We start from the raw sequence: 6,835 nt of genomic DNA on the forward strand, positions 1-6,835 counted from the left end.
TCATAACAAAAAGCAAGCCCCCAGGCGCACGGGACGGTGCCTCGCCCAGGGGGCACGCTACTGAGAGACAGAACCTTTTATTTGGTGAGAAATCTGCTTGGATCGAGAGAACCGTCTCTCACGATCCCGCGCCATCACAAGCCCTGCCCAGATGAGGGCACCTGCCAACTCAGAAGTGAAATGCGAGCCCCCCGGCGCACCGGACTGTGCTCGGCCAGGGGGCATGTAATAGGAGAAAAATCTGCATAAACGCTCACGCCCGGAACAGATTTTGGACAAGAGACAGCGAGGCCCCAGGCGCACCACACGGGTGCTCGGCCAGGGGGCACGCAAGCAAAGAAAGGAAGCACTTTTTTTTTTTGGGAGACAGGAACGCGAGCCCCCAGGCGCACCACACAGGTGCTCGGCCAGGGGGCACGCAGGAAAAAGCTTCACTTGACCACGAACGCGAGCCCCCAGGCGCACCACACGGGTGCTTGGCCAGGGGGCACGCAAGCAAAGAAAGGAAGCCCTTTTTTTTTGGAGACACGAACGCGAGCCCCCAGGCGCACCACACAGGTGCTCGGCCAGGGGGCACGCCAGATAGCAAAGAAACAAGAGGCCAATTACGCGAGTCCCCCGGCGCACTGGAACATGCTCGGCCAGGGGACACGCACAGAAAATAGTGGAAAACCCGCACCTTGGCCATAAAGCGAGCCCCCAGGCGCACCGTACGGTGCACACCCACCCGCATCAACCCAAAGTCGCGAGGCCACCCACCCGTTAAGCCACGCCCCTTTCGGCCCAGACGAGAGTACACAGAGCCCCCAGGCGCACCGGCTGGTGCTCGGCCGGGGGGGGGCACACCCTCGCAAAAGAAGATGGCAACACCCGGGTCCTACGCGGCAGGAGCCGGAACAGGACACGCCACCCACGCAACAAGCACAGACACAAAAGGTAATCTACCAGTGACCAACATTAGGTTTACAGTACGTATAGAAATACAAGAGGATGCAAGAGACAAACGCAGCATTAAGCATTTAATGGAGGTAGTGATGAAACAAGTTTTTAAAAGAGAACCTGCGCATACATAATGTATTCAGAACTTCAGGAAAAAAGGGATTTTTGATATTACGCTAGCATCAGAAACTGACTATCAGAGTTTTTTGTACAAATATAATAGTAATATGAACCACCCGGAACTCAGTGGTTATAAAGTAACCCCTATCGCGGTCCCCAGGGAAATACCCCTAATGGTGCATATGTATAACCCTTTTGCACCAGCCAGTGAAATCGAACTCTTTTTAATGAGATACTGTGACAAAGTTAGAGGTGGCACCGAACTAAGAAATGAATGGGGGGCATGGAATGGGAAAAGAAGATACATGGTGATCCTGTCCCCAGATAAGGATAGCATAGGAGGAACAAAACACCCTCCCCTTAACTTCTCCATTGGCCCCAACAGGGGGTTCCTTTATTACCCGGGGCAACCAATTTTTTGTAGGCAGTGTCTGCAATTTGGGCACTCAAGAGAGTTGCACAGGAGATGTGTGCAGAAATTGCGAAGTGAAAGGCCACAGGGCACAAAACTGCACAATTGCCAAAACGTGCAACCTCTGTGGCACAAACGATCATCTATACAAGGAAAAACACAGCAGTTCCCTGTGAAATGGTAAGAATACAAAAGAGCCCACAGTCAACCCAGGGGAGAACAAAGGGGAGGAAAAGGGGGAACAACAGAAGGGAACCCCACTCCCAGAATCACAGGACCTGTTCATAGCAAACCTAGAGGGAAATCAAAACCCCAGTAAATCCAAAGCAGAGCCAGAAACTACTAATAGCCAAGCTAGCCCTAGCGAAGACCCACAGCACATAGTTACGGAAACTCCAGAAAGTCAGAGACCAAATGAGGACCAACTACAACAAGAGCAGGGCACTAGCAGAGTGGATATTAACCCCAGTGACGCCAGCACATACATCACCGGTATAGAAATAGGAGAAGAGGACACAAAGGACACAGAAGGGAAATGGGAGATAGCACAAACAAAAAGGCATAAAAAATCACAAAAACTACAAGACTCACAAGAAATGGAACTAGAGACAAGTGTAGAGACAAAAAACCAAGAACAGGACCTAGACTCAGAGGAGGAGAAAACAAACTACAGCATAGCAGCAGAAAAAGAATACAGAAAGATGCAGCAGAAAATAGAGAAGTCCCATACAAAAACCATGAAAAAGCAAAACCAGAATCTTAAATTCACACAAAATGCCAGCCATACCCGCCAAAGAAGATCAGCAATAAAATTATCTGATCTAACACTAGAGGGGTTTGACCGCCTAGTTAACGCTGAAAACACCAGCACAATCTTTGCAAAACACCCCACCATTTCAGGGAAACAAGGCATAAGCATGTCAGGGCCCACTGCAGCCACAAAGGAAAGTCTTACATCTCCCCTACCAGAGCAAGATAATCAAAGTCCCAATCAATTCGATATATTTCTGGGGAGCGAGGAAGAGATTCCTACCGCCAACCAACAAAACGTAGAGACAGACACATCCGAGTACATTGACGTAGACATCTTATAATGCATAAATGATGTTGAAAATCTACTTCCTCATGGCTATTACAATAGCCACCCTAAATGTTAGAGGGCTAAAACAAACACCCAAAAGAATGGCTATATATGAATATTGTAAACTTCTAAAGGCAGACATTATATGCCTACAGGAATGTCACTTACCTTTCAATTATGACTAATCATCCCTACAGGAGGAATGGGACTTAGGCCCGTCTATATGGTCAGGGGGCGGGAACAAAAGTGCTGGCCTATGTTTCCTTTTTAAAAACCACAACTTTATAATCTTGAAACAAGAAAACATTGAACACGGAAGGGTGGTAATGCTACATGTTAATTTACAGGGTTTCAACTTCCGTATTTGTAACATTTATGCACACACAACTAAAAATGAGAGACATGCACTGTTTGATAACTTACAACACTTTCTAGTAGGGTGCACACCCACTACAGTACTAGGAGACTTTAACTGTATTATACGTACAACAGATAGAGTAGGTCTCTGCAAAACATACACCCTAGATAAGTCATCCAAAAAACTCAGTGAACTAATTACCAACCTTAGCCTACAAGACTCCTTTACAACTTGCAACCCAAACACTACAGGTTACACTTGGATCTCCAATGATGGAAACACAGTCTCCAGAATCGACCTAATCCTAGTCTCAGGAAACATCCCATGCACCTCCTCAGAATTACAAGACAGCTGCCTCTCAGACCACCAAACTCTAATCACTGAAATAAAAATCCCCACCAGGCAGAGAAAAGGGAGCGCCTACAGGAAACTTAACACCACACTTCTAGGACAACAAGACATTCAGGAAGCATTCCTAGAAAACTATAGAGTATGGAAAAGAAAAAAAGGGAACTTCAAATCACAACAGGAATGGTGGGAATACGTCAAAAGACAATCAAAGTATTTTTTCTCAAAAAAAGGTAAAGAAATAGTAACGGAAAAAAGAAAAGTATTCAATGACCTACAAGATTCCCGCGCAAACCTAACTGAACTACAAGACGCTGGTATCAAAGTTACACAGGAAATAAATAAGGTCAAGTCAAATATTAGGAACTGGTTCACTGAGAAAGGGAAAGAAACTATGTTCAATTCAAGGGTCCTGAAGTACGAAGAGGACGAAAAGTGCAACTCCTTCTTTTTTTAAAAAGCCAAAACAAACCACACACCAATAGACAGCCTTTTAGACCCTCAAAACGTTCTACAAAAAGACATAGAAACTATAGAACACGATTTCTTCACAAAGCTTTTTTCAGCCAAAGACTCTGATGAAACTGTGTGTAACGAGCTCCTGGATAGCTATACCTCAGGGCTTTCCACAGAGGAAAAAGAATTCCTACAAAACCCCTTCCAAGGGTAGGAGTTCCTAGACATTTTAAACAAAGCCCCGAAAAACTCCGCTCCAGGGCAGGATGGCCTACCCTGGGAATTTTACACAACTTTCTGGAGAGACATAGCAAAGGACTTTATAGAAATGATAACACAATGCATAGAAAAACAATCCTTTGTGCACACATTCACACAAGGATCAGTCAGACTAATCCTTTAAAAAGGGGAAGTAAACAACTTAAAAAATTGGAGGCCAATAACACTAAATGTAGACAGCAAAATCTTTAGCAAATGCATCACAAATAGGATGAGGAAGGTCCTGAAAACACTTATAGAACCTGACCAGACTTGCGCAGTGCCAGGAAGGAAAATCTGGGACAGCCTAATCACTATTCGTGATGCGATTAGCAGAGCCCTATAGGAAGGGAACCCATTAGGCGTGCTATCATTGGACTTACGCTATCAAAGGCTTTTTGTATCACATGACTACTTGTTTAAGGTTCTATCCAAAATTGGCTTCCCCACATCATTTACCCAAATGATTAGAATGGTTTACACCAACGCAGAATTATGGTAAATGCAGAGGTGCACATCAAATCAGGAGTACGCCAAGGGTGCCTCCTTTCACCAGCACTCTTCGTATGTGCACTAGAACCTTTACTTTGTACGCTGAGGAAAGACAAGATAATTAAAGGTATCTTCATACCAGGAGCGAATGGAAAGAAAGCCAAATGCATCGCATATATGGACGACGTCACAGTGCTGTGCCCAGACCCTGTAGCGGTCAGAAGAGTTCTCTTGCACACCAAATTCTTTGCCCAAGCATCAGGACTGACCATCAACACGGAAAAAAGTACATGCCTCACCATTGGGTACTGGAACCACCTAGCCAAAGTGGAGGTTAAAGTAACAAAGCAACCCACCAAAATCCTGGGAATAATCTTCTCACCGGACCCAGAAGGGAAAGGAAACTGCCCGCCGGTCCAACAAAAGATAAACCAAAAGCTAGGACTTTGGAAGACTAGATCATTGACCATGACTGGGAAAATCATGGTAATAAAAGCTCTGATCCTGCCTTTAAACCTATTTTTTTGCAGTGATCTACCCCCCGGACAAAACAACGCTCAGACTTTTGCAAAAAAGTTTATTTACCTTTTTCTGGAACTCCAAAATGGAAAAACTTACAAGAACTATTGTATTCAAACAGCAAAAAAATGGAGGGAAAAACATGCCAAACCTGTATATGTAAATTTTCACAACTTATTTTTGCCTCTGCCTCAAAGCGATACGTGAAGGCAGAAATGTGGCAACAAACTTTGTGCGTTATGGTGCTGGAGACATCTTTTACAAATTTAAGATTCTACAAAGAAACAATGCAATCCCTGTCGCCTTCTTCCTCCACAAACTCTATGCCTGCCTAGAACCCTTCATTACGATGCTGCAGCAACTGGAGGTTGACAAAGACTGCTTTGAAGCAAGAACACTGCTGAAAAAAGAACTAGAACAGTTGGAGAAAATGGAGATGGTGAACAACCTACCAGAGAAACTCTCCAATTCAGTTTGGCAAAAAACTAACCACACAGATATTACAAATGCACAAAAAGACATTGCATGGCTGGCGGTCACCAACGCGCTGCCAGTGAAAGCTTTCCAACACCGACGAGGACTGGCAAACTCAGCAACATGCCCAAGACCAGACTGCCCAGCGGAAGAATCAACCATGCATTTCCTATGGAACTGCTGTTTTGCTCAAAAGTTTTGGAAAAAATTAAGACTGTTGATTAGAGAAATAACCAATTTACAAACATTAAAGTATGAAATAGTACTGTATGGTATAGGAAGTTCCCTGTCAAAAAATAAAGACAGAACCCTATGGAGGATACTTAGTTGTGCAAAAGAAAGTTTATGGGTAGCCAGAAACCTGCTCTTATTTAAACATAAAGAACTTGAGATACAAGACGTCATCCACATGTGCCTAGACAAGATTATGGTGTTCTATTATGGAAAAGAAAAAGCAGAAAAAATATGGAAACAGGAAAAATGGGCAGAATGGGTTTCTTAAACGAAGCCTCACTTCAGCATAAAAGTGAGTGTTTTATGAATATAATCTTGATGGAAAACCGGTAGGTTGGTGCCTACGTGCACCCCCTACTCAGGCTCAGATGTACACCACCCTATGGGATTGGTCAACATGTATATCTGCACAATTTTATAAATAAAATATATTTTTACAAAAAAAAAAAAATCTATTCTTATCAGTTTAATATCTGCTACGTCCTCTATCTGGGGACCATATATTAATTTTGATTTTTGGAACAGGGAGATGGAATAGGAGCTTGCTCTGTCCACTCCACACATCAACCTGGTATTGCAGTACCTCCAGGAATGGTGCACTTCCCCACCCGGGGAAAACAATGCTGTTGAAAGATAGATGAGAAAACGAAAGTAGCGCTTCACTACCAAACCCTGTAAAGTGGCGCTACTGTGGCGCTACTGTGTTTACGCGAAAATAAAACCACCCTGGTCACCGCGTCTTGCTTTATTTCTTTATTTATTTCTTTGATCTGCCGCAAACACGCTTTATTTATTTATATATTTTTCGCGTTTTCTGGAACTTTTTTTTATTTTTATTTCCTTCTCCATCCAGACGCTGCACTTTGGAAGAGAAAAATGTCAGAAGGAGACTGCTTTTCCAGCAACAGAGTTTCATTCATTTTTGGATCGATTTCACTGGGGAACGAATGGAGGAAGTTTTCCAGCAAGTCAGTAGGATTGAGGTAGAGACAGAAAGGGAAGATCCCGGTCCAGGTCAGCCAGGTAGATTGCTTCGGGAGGTGTGAATTCTGGCACCATTCTGGTTATCGCTTCTCGGCCTTTTGGCTCAGATTAGGTGTTTTGCTTGGTTGTCGCCAAGGGTTACGAAGTGCCCCCTGATCCC

The 6,835-nt window shown here is 44.1% G+C and overlaps 1 pseudogene; it reads left to right on the top strand.

Annotated features, from left to right (window-relative positions):
- The first annotated feature begins 6,117 nt into the window (after positions 1-6,117).
- LOC146816835 (U2 spliceosomal RNA) lies at positions 6,118-6,296 on the top strand (annotated as a pseudogene).
- The last annotated feature ends 539 nt before the right edge of the window (positions 6,297-6,835 follow it).

The sequence above is a fragment of the Triturus cristatus genome, chromosome 6 (genome assembly GCF_964204655.1).
Source record: "Triturus cristatus chromosome 6, aTriCri1.1, whole genome shotgun sequence".
Taxonomy (NCBI): domain Eukaryota; kingdom Metazoa; phylum Chordata; class Amphibia; order Caudata; family Salamandridae; genus Triturus; species Triturus cristatus.